This window comes from Aphelocoma coerulescens, chromosome 1, assembly GCF_041296385.1.
Source record: "Aphelocoma coerulescens isolate FSJ_1873_10779 chromosome 1, UR_Acoe_1.0, whole genome shotgun sequence".
Taxonomy (NCBI): Eukaryota; Metazoa; Chordata; class Aves; order Passeriformes; family Corvidae; genus Aphelocoma; species Aphelocoma coerulescens.
This window is the reverse complement of record NC_091013.1, coordinates 117,929,200-117,947,999: the sequence shown is the minus strand read 5'-3', so window position 1 is coordinate 117,947,999 and position 18,800 is coordinate 117,929,200. Positions and strand designations below refer to the sequence as shown.

The following is an 18,800-nucleotide window of genomic DNA, read 5'->3' as shown; positions in this document are numbered from 1 at the left end:
TCTGTCACTCACATTTCCTTCCCTCTGTGCTGCTCACCTCCTTGTGAAGCCTTCAATATCTCTTTTGCTGCATCTCACTGTTCATTAGGATATTTAGGCATCTTCCAGCTGCTCCATCTGGGGTTTTTAATTGGAACAAGGATGCCTGAGGGTGAGAAGAGGAAAAGAGAAGATGAGGGAGTCGGTAAGGTGTGGGTAGGGCAGAATACCGATTTTTCACAGCTGGGAGAGGAAGGAGCTTCCCTGCAAGCAAGCAAGAGGAGGGGGAAGAGATAGGAAGGAGCCAGGTGAGAGACAGGTGAAAGGAGATTAAGAAACCCTGATTAGTTAATGTTTGTAAGGTGCTGCTGAGATGGCAAAGTCATCTGTATATGCTAATCCTCTAATCGGTATTTTGTGGGTGATTAGTCACAGCTGACTTGTCCATAGCAAGGGCTGATGGGAGTATAATATAAAAATTAGGCACCAGGGAGGGCTAAACTTTTTCTCTTTTCTGGAGCAGAAGGGGATTTTACTTTGAGGCTTACGGGGACTTGTTGGAAGAGTCCCTGTTTGAGTGGAGGGAGACCTTCCCCCAGCAGAAGGACCCCCTGGTTGACCCTGGTGTGTTCCCTGCCCTGGTGCAGAGAAGGTTGGTGGAAGTTCCTCTCTTGTTTCTGTAATGCTTTACAACAATATCTGATGGAACTCATAAAAATAACAGGGTGAAGAACAGCATTGCAAGAACTCTCAGACAACCCTGTCTTGTGGCACAGGTCTCACTTCGGGTGGTATAAAAATCTCATCCCCCATGGCTTGTGTGAATTGAAGATGGAGATTGGGCAAAAAGCAGCAGGTGGTGAGAACATTTTTGTGTGGTTGTAGAGCCACCCCCACAGCCTGTGTGAGCTGGTATTTCAGGTGTCCGGCTGGGTCTGGTATCCAGCACTGACATGATGGCAACAATGATGGCCAGGGGGAGAGAGATTATTGCTAGAAGGAACCTGTTTGGTCGTTTTTGGAACTTGAGTTTGTTTGTGGTGGGGTATTGGAGCAAAAATTAAAAGTGTAGCACAATAAGCTGTTGATGACGCTGGATGGAGGGATGAAGTTGCTTCATGGTCATGGTGAAAGTTGTAGTCTCTCAGAAGAGAAGACACCTGGCAATCAACTGCTGCAACAGCTTTTGTTCTCCCTCTGGGAGGCCGGTGGCCCTGAGCTAAGGTATTCGGAAATTATTTAGAAATTAATCTTTGTCTTGAAGTCTTAATTCTAGTGTATCCTAAACACAAAATACTGTACTTTAAAGTGCTCTGAAATGGAGAGATCTGAAGGCATGCTGTGAGAGATACTTACCTTGGAGTAATGACAGTAAAGGTGGTGCTTTTGAATGCAGTAAAGTTCTGTCTTTGCTACTTGGTAGCTGCTGAGTTTTCTGCTTTTGCCATAGTGTTGGTGAGTGTGAGGCAGTTTTTTGGTTACCTGCTTTCTTTCTTTGGAAATAAATGTTCCTCTGTTTGTGTTAGTGCTTTAACACAGCTGGGGACCTTTCTGTAAAACCTCAATGCTTCATGTCTGGTCTATAAGTGTCTTCAAAAAGTTCTGGTGCTCTCTTTGCTCTCCTGCTCGCACACCTTAGTTTATCTACTCTCTGTGTAACTGTAATTACAAGTGGTATTGCTTAAGAGCAAATCAGTCTCCTTTTTAAACACAGGCAGGACAGGGAATCGCTTCTTGTTTTGAAAGAGAAGTCAGAGCTGAAACTTGCATGCCAACAGGGCAGTTAGAAACCGTGCTGACCTTTATATGCTGCTTTAGTGTTTAAAGCACAGGAATAATGTGCAACTTCAGTGGCAACGAGGTGAAAACAAACCCCGACCCTTGCTCCTGTCTGTGACTTTCTGTTCAGGCTTTCCTCATGCCTGCAATTCCAGCAGCACTGCTTCCTCAGTGATTCCAAGGAGCTGTGGAAGGAAGAAGGAACTGTGTGTGCTTGGGATACAGTGGTGATTGAGGTGCTCCCACTGCCCCTGACTAAAACTTGGTTCTCTGGGGGAAAATCCTAAATATGTCAAAGCAATGATCTGTGGATAACACAGTTTTCAGAAGGGATGTGGCAGAGCTGTTTTTCTTTCGGGGTGCGTAAAGGTGAAGGATTGACATAATTTTGAGGGAGTGGAGAGAGAGAGAATGACTATTCCTCTTTGGAAATAATGCAGGACTCCTGCATGGTGATCAGAGCAAGGATATTTGGAGCCTCCTCAGCCTCCTTGCCGGGGAACAGCACAGCCTCCTCAGGTCTCTGTATCCACTGGCAAAGGGCGCTTGAGGAGTCCCAAAAGCCTGAGAGACCCTGTTATGCCAGAAAGGCCTTCCCCTGCTGCAGCTCCTGCTTGGCAAATAAACAGCACTGCAGAGAAATACTCACTGGTGTCCTGCTAATCTTCTGAGTTAGGCACTGCAGAAGGGAACCCTCAGCTGGCAGTCTGGCAAATAAACATCAGCTGAAGGATCTTCATTTCATTCATCTGGGAAATAAAACTGGGAGGTGTCCAGTGGGTTTCTCTGTCTGTGGTGCTGTGGAAATGCTCATGGATGGTTTTGTCCTCTTGAAGTGCTGATGTTGTAAAATGTACCATAAAATATTCTTCTGCTATACAGTGACACAAGGCTCTGTGGGTTTAGCAGTAGTGTTTTGAGCTTTATTTTTTTTCAAGGAAAAAAAAAATTATAAGACGCCTGTTCTTGCTGGTATTGTTGGGAAGGTCACTGGGTTAACTCTTGTTTCTATGGCTGATATCTAAGCCTGAGAGAGTAATTTTGAATTTTCAAAAATGTTTTTGTCTTTGGAAGCCACTATTTCCTTTTCCCTCCATACCAAAGGCAATATAGGGCAAGGACAAAACCGAGCATGCTGGGCTGGTGGCAAACAGGGAGCATTTGGACACAGGTGCCCAAACATGAACATTAAGGTGAGTTGGGGTGCAGGAGCTTAACCTAAGCAATCTATCTGAGAAACCTTTGGGATGGGCTGGCTGCTGGAAAAATGAGTTGCTGCCAGGTAGATTTTGTAGTGGCACCTCTGGTGTCACAGGGATCTGCCTCACAAGTTGCCTGCCCTACATACTCTGACCTATATAGGAAAAGCTGAGCCAGGTTGTCCACAGAACAAGCTTTTCCCTATCATGTGGGAAAACAGATTCTTCTCCAAGTTCTGTTTGTCTGGAAAACCTGAATTGTTTGTGTTCTGTTTTCCAGTTGCTTCTGTAAGTTCCTGGAGCTGAAGTCAACCTGACTCCTGACCTTCAGCAGATCCTTTAGGACTTTCCTAGTAGGGACTTAACTGAGATAGTTTAAGATCATGGGTTTACAAACATGTGCTGACAAACGTGCAATTTATTCTCACTGACCATCCCCCTATCCCTTCTCCCACTCTTTTATGTGAAAGCAAAATACTTCTACAATAGCAAAATCTGTAGAGTTTGACTTGGAAGGCGGTTTGGATGCTGTGCTTGGGAAAAACACCTTTAGACTTGTGTTTTTCCTGACATCTTCTGGAAAATTATTCTTATCTCAAAATATGTATTTATTGATAGAAATACTCTTCCTGATTAATTTCTAAACTGGAAATAAATGTCACCAGAGTTTCTGTACATCAAAGTATCCACACAGGCATTTTAACTGTTGCTTTACATACTTGTGCTATTTTGGGGGAAATACTGTTTTAATTGAGTATGGGTTTGAGTTTTTTTTTTCTTTTGGGGAGGGCTGTTTTACAGGAATGCTTCAGGATTTTTTTCTTTTAACCTTTTTTATGTTTAGCTATGTAAAAATGGAGGGGGCATATAATAAAGCAGAAGGGGCAAATCAATAGACTTCTTCCTATTCTTACAGATTCTTCTCTAGGTTTAAAAAAAACCAGTTACTGAATCTCCTCTTGGATCTGTAGGTTCTTTCTTCAAGTTTCTCCTTGTCTTATTCCACTGAGGGAGGAAGGGAGCAGAATCATTTTGGTTTTAGTGGCAAGATAACAGTTTCGGGACCAAAAAAATGGACCTCAGTAATCTGCTTTTTTTCCCCCCCCTCCAATATTTCACAGGGAAATATCCCTGTAATGCATTTTTCTCAGAAAAAATTAATTTAAACCTAAGTCGAACTTCTTTTGTAGCATCTGTAAGTGATCCAAGGAGCTGATCATTCTGTCTGCACTGCCAACAATCTTGGTCAGCCCAGACCTGCAGTTTCACTTATTTCAGGTTATTTGCATGGTCTGCCTTATAACTCATTCTATTTCAATTGTACAGGACAGCAAAAAATTAAAGTCTCTTAGCCCAGTCAGGCCAGTGCAGAATAAATAAAAGAATAAAAAAATTGCTGCCTGTGAAACTTGCATTAATTTTTTTCAGCTTAATTTTTTTTTTTTGCAGTACAATTTCATGTACTTTTTCTGGATTCAGCGTTAGTAGCAAGATCTGAAGCTGGCCTCTACTCAGGCTTTAAGGATGATGCAGCCTCCAGCCTCTTTCAAAAATCTGTTGCAGTGTTAGGGCTGTTTGATTTTGCAGTAGTAACTTTTTTTTAAATTTAATATATGTAGGTGGATTTCTGGGACCAACAAACCAAGCTAAGAGAAAAATGTCTAGGCAAATTTCAGGAACTCGGAATATAATTTAACAGCTCATGGATATGAATGTTCAGCTGCTCATCACTAATTTTGCGTGACTTAGGACACATAATTGCTTTAAGTCTTTGCTTCTCTGGGCAACTCTTTCCTAAAGCACCCCTGATGTGCCACCTTGTAGGTTTGTTTGCTTTTTCATTCTGGCTGTATTACAAGGATATCTTCTATGTAATTTGCTGTCTGCTCTAATCTTCAGACACCATCAGTGTAGTAGGGCACAAAAGGAAATTCTACCTCATCTTCAGTTTCATAATGATAAAGGTTTTTGACCTTCCTAATATCTAACTTCTGTCTTTTCCCTTGGATTTCTTCAGTGAAATAGTGAAAAGTGAATAGTGAAAGCTGTTTTCTTCTGGGAGAGAATAAGGAGGGAAGGCAATCTTGGAATTAAGACCAACCCCCCCATCTAAACCTGTGTATCAAATGCTAAAGCAGAAATTAATTAATTGCTTTAAGATAAAATTGGTCTTTGACTGAAGACATGTTTATCATACGCTGCTTAAGTCACCAGAGCACCATTTATTGATGGGAAGTGATGAAAGACAAGGTTAGTCAGTGCAGACTTGATCATGAAATTGCAATTTTATTAATGGATGCAGAACCTTATTGTTTTCCAGAGTATAAATAAGAGGCAGGGTATCTGTGGCTGTGAGTGATGGATAGCTCACTAAGATTTCATATAATTTGCTTAAATTCAGTCGGTTTTGTACAGTAAACATCAGTGTTTACAGGTATGTGAGCCTCTGAGCTTGGTACTTGGAGGACAATAATACATTTTTTGGCAATTTCTCTTTGGGAAAGGCCAAAAAAAAAAGTGTATTGACAATTGCATAAAAATGCCGGGAACTTGAAAAAACATAGGCATTTTGTGGCTTTTGAGCTACAAGATAACATCATCTCTAAAGCCTTAAGTCCCAAAGCATAATATTAAAAAAGGGGATTTGCCTAATGGGAATTAAAAAAAAAAAAAATAAAATCGTGCTCTGTCACAGATTGGACCAGAAGCAAATGCTGAAGAAGGTGCTCATCATTATTCTCTGTTCTAAAAGAAGAGAAAATTGAGGGACAGCAGCCTTGATCTTATTGAGAAGAAGATTGAGGCGAAAGACAAGGTTGGTTGTTCTCTCTTCAGAAGGGTCTGAAAGCTAAATTGCAAAATCAATTTACTGTGGTTACTGTAACAATTAAACTGACGGGATGAAAAGATGGAGGAGGAGGATGGATCAGAGAATCCACCCCCACGAAATATCTGTGTGTGCAGGTGGCAAGTGTTGGCGCTGCCAGGGGTAGAGCTGCCATGACTGCCTTTCCTCTAATGTGACAGGCGGCCGTCTCCTCCCCTTTTTCCATCTCCTCCCAAGGTCTGTGCTGCTTTCCCTGCTCAGATTTCCCTCCTGTGACGATTTTTGGGCGTTTTAACCCCCTAGTTTTGTTTTTATGGGTGTCCCTCAAACAGGCAGCTATCTCCTCCCCAGGTCCGTGCTGGTTTATCTGCTCAGCTTCCCCTCTTGTGGCAATTTTTGGGGGTTTTCAACCCCAATTCTGGGGGGGTTTTTTTGGGTGTCCCTCAAACAGTCAGCCATCTCCTTCCGAGGTCTGTGTTGGTTTTTCTGCTCAGCTTCCCATTCTGTGGCAATTTTGGTGATTTTCCCACCCCCTAGTTCTGGGTTTTTTTGGGCGTCCCTCAAACAGGTGGCCATCTCCTCCCTTTCCTCCATCTCCTCCGAAGGTCTGTGCTGCTTTCCCTGCTCAGAACAGCCCTCGTGGGGTTTTTCACCCCTTAATCCTGTTGGTTTTGGGGTCCCTCAGCGCCGAGCGTGCTCGCTGGCTCGGGCTGCCGTCCTGCTGGGGCTCGCACGGCGCAAGGAGCCCTCCGCTGCCCGCCAGCCCCGGCCGAGCGCCGCAGCCGCCTGCTCTCCCATTTATATTAATTGAACATGCTGTATCCTGCCTGCACCGCTGATTACCCTCATTTATTTCGGCTCCTAAAGACCCGAGGATTTCTGTTGCTTTGCCCTCCCTGCATTGTTTTACTCATTTGGCTCCAATTAGCCTCGGCTAATGAAAATACATTACACCGAACCTCTTGTTACCCCGTTGCCGTTTCTAATGACATAATTTGTGAGTTTTGAGCCTTTTCAAGTAGAGACATTAGGAATTGCATTATAGTTTCTTCGGTGGAGTGGAGAAATATTAATTGCAGGCATCTGGGCTCCTTCCTTTAAAGAAGGCTGGTGATTTTTACTTAACTAATAAATGTTGACATAATCAGGGAGCTATCAGCACCATATGTTGGCCTTTTGTGAGATGCAGATCTTATCCCTGCCCGGCTGACTAAGGAAATGCTTCAGTGTTAGCACCACGTCTTGGTATATTTTTAAAGCATCACTCAGCACAGGCAGATTGCTGTGAGAGAAGAGATGAAACCTATTTTTAAAGAACAGGTGGGCCATTTCCCCAGCCATCCAGGTGAGGTTATCTTTAATGATAAACAGATGCCAAAAGCTGCGTGTGCTACCGTGCTTATCTCGCGTGGTATTTGCAAAGCCCCTTTTTGTTAGCAGAGCTTTGCCCCGGGGACTCTGAGGGAGGGGGTGGAAGGGAGCCCGATTGAGCAGTCAGCCGTCTGCTCGTGTGGGGTGCGCTCATCTCCTCTCCCTCCCTTCTCCTTTTGGGGACGTCGTGTGCAAACACCGGGCCCTGAGGATGCTGCTGCAATTAATGAGATTTGAGGGTTAAAGCTGAAGGAGAGGTGTGCTCCTGCCCTTCACGGAGGGATAGATGTGACTCTCCTGCCTCACCATGCCACGGAATTAATTCAGGAAAAAAATGTATGAAGACTGAAAAGAAAAAAAAATCATGGATGTGATGTGTGCTGCCAAAAAGCAGCAATAATACTTCATTGTGTCCAGTCCAAGCTGGGTTTTGACACAGCACACTTCAGCCCTGAAATCTGTGCACATCCTCCCTCCTTTTCCTTTGTTACCTGTCGACTAACTTTGTCTCAACAAGGAAGCTTCCCTCCGTCTGCCTCTTTTATTTGGAAGAGTTTCTTTGGCCTGGACTCCTCTGAATTATTCTGAAAACTTTTCATGGCCTTGTTTCTGAGAGAAAGTGGGACGTGATCTGGGGGCAGCTGGGTGGATAAGGCTGCCATACCTCAGGGATGTTTTTCCACCATCAGTCTTCAAAACGTGTAGAAAAAGAGGTTGTTTAGCGCATAAGTAGCTGTTAAAAAGGAAGGGGGAAGGTATGGGGAGGCATTATAAGCTGTGGCATGATTTGAGTGGCTGCCTGGTAGCATTCCACATAGACCTCTTTGTCTGAGGCAGCAGTTGGCTGCCTGACAAGGACTGGGAGGATCAATTCTTCTCCATTAATCACTCTCTCCTCAGCATCGGTACTGCAGGGGATTGGGCCTCTACTGCCAGCGAGAAGGATCGGTTTCCCCCAGCATGAGGTGTTCCATTTCCCCATTAATGGGGTCAATCAGGCCTCCCCAGCCCCATGGCCATGGGGAAGTTGTGTGGGGTGGCAGTGGCTGGCTGGGTCTCCTCCAGCTGGGCATGGGCTCAATGGCAGCACCTCGTCCTTACCCCGAGGAGCTGCAGCTAGCACAGCTTCCAGGGGGATGAGGACTTTTGGGAAGGACAAGTGCTCCTGCTGGAGCAACATCCAGATTCATGAAGTGTCACCTTGTTGTCACCACTCTTGGTTTCAGGTGTTTGTGTTGTCTTGCTGAATTTTTCACCATAGGTTTTATGGAACAGAGAAGCCCAATACTTTGCTCCTGAGTCCCTTTCAATCCCTGTGCATGCTCAGAAGAGGGGAGAGGAGCTGCTGCTGTATTTATCCTTCTTTTGGTTTGGCACCAGCAAAAGCGAGAACTATTTAGGATACTCATTATCACGTTGCACTCCAAAAGCAGCACACAAAATGTGTTTATTTGATTTGTTGCTTAATATTCTTTATTTCTTGCCTGGAGGCAACATGGGAGTTGGTATGTCAAGAAGACAAGCTGAGAAGAACTTATTTTATTTGTTTATATATTTAATAAAATGGTGTCCCCTCCAGTAGCTTGTCCCATTTTAGCATTAACTGCAGGTATTTCTCCACACACATCAGCAATCCAGGCAGATGCAAGCCTGTGCTGTCCCTGGAGCTAGCAAAATATTTTTCAGCAAATGAAAAATAAGGGCTAGAGTTAGGACTGTTCCCTAACCAGCCATGTGGCATGTGCCACGCCCCCAAAAAGAACTGCCAGAGAGAGTTGTGAGACATAAAAGCACATTTTTATCTTGAGAAGCTTTTAGGAGGAAGAACCTTGCTCTAATGGGTAAACTTGTGTTTTCCTGAGGGTGAGAGGACAGAGGGGCATTGCTTGCCCCTTCTGCACTGATTGTTTGAAGAATAATAGTAACTTTTGTTGTCTTTTGTGATTGGGGTTGTCCCTGGCCGAGGTGGGTTAGAGTCTCATAGCAGGGGTCCTGGTGGCCTGTGTGGAGGGTGGGGATGTGCTGGGGTGGGTCTCAGTGGCAGCTCTGGCTTTGGAGCTGGGGGTACTTTTTGCTTTGCTGGCTCTGCTGGTGGATTTGCAGAGCAGGGAAAGGCTGGAGCCATGCAAGGAAGAAAAGGAGAAGGTGGCTGAGGTGCCACAGGAGGAGATTTGGCGTGTGGAGGGGGCAGGGAGCCAGAAGGACTTGTTCTCCTCTGCTGGCAGGGTGACTCTGAGCACGTGAAGCGAGGAAAATCTACTTGAAAAATGAATTTTTAGATGAGAAGTGTCATTTATGTAAGAAAGCAGAATGTGACTGCTCTTCTTTATTAAGGTGTGGCATAAGTTTGTGATATACAACCACTCTTTGGGGTGTCCAGAGCACCATGACCCAGTTTCTTTTTTGTTTCCTTCCCTGCTCCTTTTTTTTTATTTTTTAATTTTTTTTTTTAAATTTTGGAGACATAGTGCTAGAATACACGATGAGAACAGAAGTTGTTGGGCAGTCTTCAGTTAAGAAGGCTTTTATCCTTTAAATAAATCCACCCTACTACAGACAGGAAAGCTCAATGGGGCAAGAGGAAAAGAGCCCCTGAGAGGACAGGCTTATTGATCCCATAATGAATAGTTTTGTGTTAATCTTGCTGAGACAGTGTCTCAAGACTTATGGCATTTGGCTGGACGTAAAAGACGTGTGTGTGTGTAAATTCATGTTTTCATGAAGTGTTCCAGCCATGTTTTGATGTGCTGGCTGAAATATTATGGCCAGGCTAAATCAAAGCTGGCTGCTTTGGTTTGCCTGCTCAAATCCTGCCTCCACCTGTCTTTGTGGACAAGAGGAGATTCTTGTGAGGGATGTGTGATTCTCCCTAAGAACAAGAGGGTGTGGACCATGGTTGTGGTAACTCTGTTTGAATAAGGTGGCTGAAGAGACATTTTTAGATGTTTAACCAGAATAAAAGGCTTAGCCAGCTATAGAAGCTCTCACTGGTGTACCCTGGAGCCCACTTTTTGGTGACAAGCCTGTGTGTGCATCTGGGCCAAGACCTGATATCTGTGCAGTGTCCCACATGACAGCTGCTGATTCCAGCCACAAAGCTAAGATTGTGTCCTCTCTGCTCTTTATTAAGAATGTGGGCAAAATCTTGTCTTTATTAATTAACTAAACCCAGAGCCACTGTAACTGGTGGTAAATCCAATAATTTTGTGGAGTTGATTTGTTTATTTGAGGTTAAAATCTGACCTTTTTTTGAATGGGGATTGAGTAATGTCACCAACAAGTTTAAGTGCAAATGTCCTGGGGTCATCTCCTTGTTTAGATGTTGCATTACCCCTCCCTATTTTTAATTGAGGTTTGCTCTGTCTGGGCCCACTTTACATTCTTCAGTGTACGAATGGAAAAGTTTTGAAGAGTTTATTTTTCAGTGGTTCAGTGTCACTGTTCTTGCTGGATTGATAATCTTAATGGGTTATGTTTGGAATGGTTCCAAATTCTAATTTTGGAAATTGAATTGTTTTAGTGATTAAACAAAGTAACTGAGGGCATCGCCCTATTAAATAAGATATTTCATGCATATGATTAATTGTAATCTCAATGTAAATCGTTTTGATTTAGAGATTAATGTTGATTCTTTGCTTCAAATTTACTGTCCATTTGTTTTCTTAATTAAAATTAAAGGTAGAAGACAGATAGCAGAAGAACCTCTTCAGGATGTTGATGTTCACTTTGTTAAATAGAACATTTTTCATTAGGAGGCTCAGAAGTAATAGGCTTGGTATAACTATATTAACCCTCAGACAATAGTGGATAGATTGTATGGGTTTTCTATTGCTGGCTAAGCTTGTCATGCTTTACATCACTTAAAAAATATTGGTAGCTGATCTTCTGGCTTGAATGCAGTCTCTTTCAAAATTAAAAAGGTAGCCTTTGAAAAATAGCTTCCTGCTTTTTAGAGAGGAAATTTCTCCACCACGCTACTTGAAGAGAGTGTCTTTAAAAGTATATCATGTTCTCAAGTCAAAACAAGAGTGTGTGGGGGTAAAGGGAATGTCTCCTGTTCCCCATCACACAGGGCATCTATACCTGGTCCTGGTCCAAATGGATCCAGCATGATATCAAGTTTTATAAATGGTTATCTTTTCATTACTCAGCTGTTAAACTAAATCCAGTGGAGTGTGTTAATGCACTGTGTTATCTCTGGATATGAAAGCCAGAAACAGTACAAGGGCAGTATTCACACAACACTTGTGCTTCCAATATATGCTGAACAAAATGTACATGAAATACTTTAGAACGCATAGAGAAGCCATAGAAAGGATTTGTTGTGCTCATGCAGTGAAAATGTAGAAAGGTAACAACACTAAAAGCTTTTTAGTGCAAGGATGTTGGGCTTTTGGGGAAAATGCATTTCACTGATAAATCTCCAAAGCTGCTTTGTACTAATGGGGTTTGTTATGATACAACATGATGATCTTAATTCATCTTAATAAGAATGCAAATTATTGCCACCGCAAAGCAGTATTGAAAATCATTGGAGATCAAATAATGACAGCCAATTCCCCTACTTCACCACTCTGGTGCCTAATTGTGGTTTGCAGCAGCAGCATCCTGTGCTTGGTTTCTAGGAGATCTTGAGATAAGATTGATCAAACTACAAAGGCAGAGGAAACTTAAAAGAAGTAGTGCACTTGAGTGCAATCAAGTACACTGAAGTCATCTGTGATGGATGTCTGACTGATCTGATCCTTGGCTGCTGCTTGTTTTCCTGTGCTGTTCCTTCCCAAGATGTGTTTTGTATGGCTTTTGATGCAAATGAAAGCTTCTCTGCCCTTTAATGTGTAGACCACCTTTCCTATAGCAAGGTAGAAATCATCTGGCTCATGTCTTCAGCCTCTTTCAGGGAGCCAAAGTCCTTCGGATCCTCTCTTTGCATAACTACTCATGATCAGATGATATCCAGCCATTTTCAGTTGTAAGCTTTTGGAGCTGGGGTTTGTGAGATACAGCTCTAATGAAATAGCTTATTTTCCTTACAAAATGGAAAATTCATTCAATGTGAAGACTATGGTTACCATTTCAATAACAACCATTTAAAATGTAACATCTATTAAACTGTGAATGGTTCAAAACTCGGTTCTGGTGCATTCCTGACATGGCTCGTGCAGTGAGCGCTGTTAAACACGCTGAGAACATCAACTCAAGCTAGTATTTCCTCGTGTACTCTCCTATGAAAACTGATTTAAGCCAATGTTAATATAGGGAAATCCTCCATCAGTTTAATTTTGCGAAGAGTTTGTTTGTTTAAAATTTAAGGAGCATTTTCAGAAATCCTCCTGTAATGTTTGTTGGACATGCAGCGTGTCAACACAACACATCAGTGAGATACAAGATTAAAGGCAGCTTCTGTTGTCTCAAAATGTGCTTCCTCGCATGGCCTGTAGGGCCAGCTTGTTTTCAAGATCTGTTACTGGTTGTAGTTTACCTCACAACACTGTTTAAAATTTCCTTCTTTTCCAGATGTGCACATCCTTTCGTTTTGAGGCAAGCAGGGTTTGGGCTCTGGCCCTGACTGCTCTGGGTCCCCGTCAGTTGTGCAACCACAGCTGGGTTGGAGAGGGCAGTTTAATGTTCCCTCTCTGCTATTTGGTTTCCCAGAGAAGTCAGAGATAATGATAGAGGATTGCTGCCCTAATTTAGGTTTTATTGGAGCCAACCTACCACTTTGTAGCCACTACAGACAGTGCTGTGTGCTCCTACTGATCTTAGCAGCATGCAATTCCCTAATTATCCCCTAGCAATGGAGAACTTCCCATGGAGATCAAGGAGGCACTGAAGAACTGCAGAGAAGTACCTGTCTATCTATCCTTTCAAAGACCTTCTAAGGGAGGGAAAGGAAGCCCTTGGGCTGCTCTCCCATTAGTTACCCCAGGAGGATGGGGACACTTCCCCTTTTGGTGAAGTCTTTACACAAGGGAGTAAATGCATCATCTTCTCCTTAGGAACAAGGCCTTGCTTTCCTTTGCTTCCTCTTGTGATATGTGAACCAATTTGTTCCTGATGCATTTTGTCCCTTTCTAGTTAGCTTTGTGTCTTGTCTTTAATGCACTGTGATTAATGTTGGTTCTTTTGTATTCCTCAGTCATGTAAACTTGTTTTTGACATATGATTTATGTTTCTTTCTGTTTTCAAGTGCCTCTTTCTGGCACAGCCGTGATGGTCTTGCTATGCATTCTGTTCCTCTCTATCAGAAGAAAAGTTGTTTTGCTTAAAATAATTATGTATGTATATACACATGCTTTTTTTTTTTTTTTTTTGACTGCTTTAATCCACAGTGTTATTTATTACTCCCATATGTCAAATTCTCAATTGCTTCTCTTCTATTCTCCTGTTAGTCAGGACTGGAGCAGAAATAACTCCCCTCTAGTACTTTCTCTAATTTTTTTTGTTGTTGTTTTTTTGGTAGCTGCTGGTGGTTAGGGGAGGTTATACACAGATTATCCTGTTGAATTCCGAGTGGTCAGTGTGGGTCTCTGCTGCTTTTTCAACATCCCTAGATGAACTTCTCTTCCTTATGTTATGCATAAGGCATCTGGGGGGCTTTTCACCCAGCAGTAGCAAAATGTCTATAATGACATCACCCTTGGGGTCTTTTTTCCTTTTTTTGGTCTTTTTTTCTTCATTTCATATTGAATTACTCTTGAAATTTAATGCAATAAATTGTGCTTTCTTCCTACAGAGTGAGTGGTGCTCAGCTGTACAGAGTTTGCCCAGGAAAATCTCCTCTAGTGCTGGTTCAAGTATGAGAGCTCCTATTTGTTCCTCCCCCTCTCCCCTGCTCCGAGGGTTGCTGTATAGATATCTGAGTGAGTTTCCCTAAGTGTCAGGCTGCTGCCGCCTCTGATAGACTCTCTTACAGCTCCTTATCACTTCCCAGATTTCAGCCCTCTGGGCCAGATCGTTGCTTTTAGAAGGCGCGCATTTTGCTATCCTCCGCTATTCAATCTGCCTTCAGATCTCTCCCACTTGATAGGCAAGCTGATACTTCCCCCCCCGCTCTTCTTATATCTGCTCTCACTTCGTAGTGGGATAACATCCCCTAGTTGGAGGAGCCAGAGATGCCTTGCTGGTGCCATCTGCACAGCTACAGAGAGGCATCTGTCTCTGTCACTGCCAGCCCACGGGCTTGGTGCCTGCGCTCCAGCCTGGCCCCCACCCAGCCACCATCAGTCACAGGTGAGCGGGGGCCTGGTGCCCTCCAGCTCCTCTGCAAAATCGGGGACCTGCTCTGAAAGAAATGGGGAGGGGGAGAGGAAAAAACACCTAACAAAAGCTTGCTTCAAATATGGCTTCTGTTCAGTGTCAAAATTTGGAAGTGGAGGCGGTTTAATATTAACACAATGGAATCAGGAAAGGTTTATCAGAATGTTAAATCATAAAGGAAATTAAACTCTTCTAAACTGCCTTGCTGTGGAGGGCCTAATCACTGCAGGGAATAGTGCTTAATCTGAAACCCTTCCTGATGCTGCTTTTCTTGCGTGGCTGGGAGATCACCTAGGATAGCAAAGCAGATTTTTCAATCAATTAAGCGCAGTATATTTACTTCACATATATGCATATATATTTTATTTCTTATGTCACTGCTTATTAAACAGAAATCCACCATCATAGTTTTTCAATGACTTATAATTTAACCTTTTGCTCTACATAAATATTCAGTTCTCCATATAGCAATCAGAAGAAAGCCTGGTGAACCTAATAATGCAGGATTTAATACAAAATATATGCAGGAGATAATTGGTGAAATGACCTTTCACTTGTGGCAGTAACTTCATACTCCTGATTCAGAATTATTCCCCTGCCTTCTACCTCTTTGAGCTTGTTGTTTTGAATAATGACATCTCTCAATGGGCAGATATCAGATCTGAAGGAAGGGATTTTTAGGAGGTGAGTTATACCCTGTGGACACACTTCTGCCTAGGGTGGAAATGTCTGAGAGCCTATCAGTAAATGAACCTGGGCTGCTGTGAGCACTCTTGGAATTGCCCAGGCTGGCATTTCACACTTAGCATGCCCCAGGACACTGTCTAAACCTTTCTTAGCTTTCAAATGTTTGTAATGAGAGGACCCAAAGGTGCTTATGGTGTTTCAAGGGTTGCAAGTGCTGCTTGAAATCCAGGTTTTTCAGGGCTGCCAGTGAAGTAACCGTGACAAGGAGATAAATCCCAAGTGTGGAGACTCTTGCATGGGCACGATCTGTGGATCAGGGGACAGGTGTCAATTGGGTGAGCTGGGAGATGTGAAGCATGTCTGGAGGTGACTTCCAGCAACAACAACTTGGGGATTTAGCCTGTCATAGGAGTCCTTCTTCACAGGACCCATCTCTTGCAGATGCTTTGCCACATAATTGTGCTTGCCTGGCAGGAAGTGAACATTTCTCTCCATTTCTGCCAGTGTGGAGGGGGCACAGCTGTCTAGGAGTCAACATCAGAGGGTAAGAGTTTGTTTCTCGTTTCTGCAGAAGAAAAGGAACTACCTCACCTCCTTGGTGTGTTTGGCACCATCAGTTGAAGTCACAGCAGTGAGAAATGGCAGCTCATGAGACAATTGAATGTTTCAATGCTGGATGAAAATTGTGTGTGCCTAAGGAAAGCCTGTTCTCTGTATCCCTGCTTTTGTAGGGAGAGAACTCCTGTCACTATTTCCCAAGAGCCAACTGTGACCATGGACAGCACTCCCTGCAGCCCATCCTGCTGTTGGAGGGCATAGATGCTGTTTAAAACCAGAATGTTTTCAGTTTTGTCTCTTCCAGCTGCACCACATTCCAGTTCCCCAGCACCTGGACACCGCAGCTTGAGGAGTTGAAGCTTAATTGTTCCTTGTTACCTGAATATATCTGATTGGAAAACATATTTATGAATGGCTGTAGGAGGCTGGATTTTATAAACATTCCAGAAACAAAAGTCCGAGTACCAAATGCTATCAGGACCCGAATGATTACATGCAAGACTAGAAATGTGATTGACATAATAGAAAATACCCCAGATTGTCCAGTTGGCCTGTATGCTAACACTATTTTTTTTTGTTAAGATGAAAGGTAAAAATGTGTGTTTTCAGTACATTAATTTTAATGCAATTCTTTCAGCATTAGCCTATTTTTCCTTACTTTTCTATTCCCATCTATGTAAAAAATAACTTATTTGCTGAAGGGGAATTTAAAATTAATTTCATGGTGGACAGAGGAGACCAGAAAGCTTCCTTAAAATACCTCTCTTCACTTTACATCTTAGCTGCTCCTGGACACTGTGAATGCCCATTCTCATGTCACAAGCAGCCAAGAATTGAGGCCAAGTGCCAGCAACAGCGGATGGTGCTACAGAAACTTCCATCCCCTGCCTGCTCAGCCCCAGAGGAGCATTAGGTGGGGAAAGGCATCCTAAATCACACTATCTAAAGTACTTTGGAACCTGAGGACTATTTGGTTTTCCTTGTGAGGCATTGCTTGTCAAAGGAAGCCATCCATTTCCATGCAAATATTTGGTGGAGGGGTTTCTCCTTGATTTTGTCTAACATATATGAAATTATGGGAACTGATAGAGACAGCATCTCAGTTTTCTGCTCCGTGGGAGCTCTGAGCACCCCTTCTTGCAGGAGCAGTCACTGACCATGCTACGAAGGCCGTGTGCTCCAGAAAAAGGTTTGAAGCTTTGCATCACTTTGGTAAAAACTGGCCTTCAGAGCATAGTTTTTAGCCCATGTGATGGTGTGTGTAGAAAAATGGTCTTTGCCTTCTGTGTCTATGAAAAAGAAATGGGGGAGGTCCTATGGCACAACAGTTGAACGATTTCTGTGTCACATGCTTTGTTTTAATAAATCGTATTTGTCTAGCCTGAGACCTGTTTTACTTTGCACAGTGTTTGGGATCTTTAAAGCTGTATTCCACATAATTTTTCCTGTGAGAAATTTTTGTCGTTAGGAGCCCAAACAGATTTAGAAGTGTGTGATGAATGTGAAACTGGCCTGTGGTCATGGAATATGAATTTTGTATGCCGTTTACCCTTGATGTGTGAAGAGAGAAGCTAGAGGTATTTGCTTGTGGGTGATTAATTTTCCATGAGAGTGTTAGCGGATTACTGCTGTGTTTCAAAATAAATGAAGTTTCCGTAATATGTATAATTCCCATAAAAATATGTATTAACTACCCATAGATTAACAGCAGGGGAGAAATAAATGTGAAAAAACCCCACCACATTATAAAGATTTTTGTGGAAGTTTGCCCAGAGGAAAAGGACTTGGTGGTGCTGGTGGCCAAGAAGGCCAGTGGCATCCTGGCCTGGATCAGGGCCAGAGTGGCCAGCAGGACCAGGGCAGTGATTGCCACTTGTACTGGACACTGGTGAGGCCACACCTCGAGTGCTGTGTCCAGTTCTGGGCCCCTGACAGCGAGAAAGACATTGAGGGGCTGGAGTGTGTCCAGGGAAGCATCTTGGAGGTCTCTTCCAACCTAAATGATTCAGTGATAGATTTTTTTTTTTGGCCAACTCTTTGACAAGAGACATTTGTGGAGGCAGGGAATGGTGAAAGCTCAGTGCTGGGAATGGTTTAGGAGGGACTTTATTCAAACAGCATTTATTGTGCATTTCAGAGAGTAGTTGGGATCATACTGAACGTGTAGGGGAAGGGCTCTGGGTTATTTACCAGAAGAAAATGCAGAACTAAAATGGCACAGCCATTGATTCTTACCTCATGACTGGTGGCTGTCTCATAACCTCAACTTGCAAGTTGTGTTTCCTGTCCTGTGTTCTCCCCTGTGCTGTGCCCCCTCAGGAAAGCACTTTGCAGGAACGTGAAAACCTTGACAATTTTTGTCCAAGTTTGGACGAGATTGGTGAATGTAGAGAACAGCATTTGGTTCGTAGCATTACACCAGGGACTTCAGCAGCACCACCCTCTGCTGATAGAACAGGGACCTAATCTGGCTGGATGGGAGTAGGAGGAAAATGATTTTAAAGTTGCTTTCATACACATCTGTTCTGTTTGAAATGATATGGTACCCATTGTTTCCTCCCTTCCCTCATCCCCAAAGTGTGTGGATGTCACTTCATTTACTAAAGGGAAGAATAGTTAGTATAACATCTGTACTTGTTCTTGGTGTTTCTTTGCTAGTAAGATGTGTGGCTGGAAAGTTTAAGGTTACTGCTATAAAAATGTCATCCTTTATTTAAAAAAAACCCCACCAATAAAAGTGATACATTGCTATATGATAATGAAGCACTTTGATTAAAAGCATCCAACAGCCCATGATGTATGGGAGCTGGCTGGAAGACCATTGGAGTGTAATTAATTATTAGCTGCTCTGGTTGCTCTTCGCAGAATTGATTTTGAATAGCGACAGAGAAGCAGGCTCTTGTTTGGAGTGCTGCACAATGAATGTCTGGATGCTGGCAGGAGCAGGTGCTGGGTGATGGGTGATGGAGTGCAGAGCCTTTCACCTGCAGCCACTTGCTCAGACTGAAGCCAGACAAGTTGTTGAGGCGATGAAGTTGCTGCTCATGGACTGGTTGGGAGCCAGCCCAGCTCCTGCATGGTGGGTGTGGATCTGTATCTTAAAAATCATGGTGGAGCACAGTGGGACTCTGCTTGGGCTC

At 43.3% G+C, this 18,800-nt stretch overlaps 1 long non-coding RNA gene across 5 annotated transcripts in view; it reads left to right on the top strand.

The window, feature by feature from the left end:
* Nucleotides 1-443: 443 nt before the first annotated feature.
* The window catches only part of LOC138116644 (uncharacterized), a 111,671-nt gene continuing 93,314 nt past the window's right edge, over nucleotides 444-18,800 (top strand). For 2 of the 5 annotated variants that reach the window (XR_011154267.1, XR_011154269.1), the window contains exon 1: nucleotides 444-631. This is a non-coding gene — a long non-coding RNA (uncharacterized lncRNA). The remainder of the gene's footprint in view (nucleotides 632-18,800) is intronic. The other 3 variants (XR_011154272.1, XR_011154265.1, XR_011154266.1) reach the window with 3 other exon arrangements.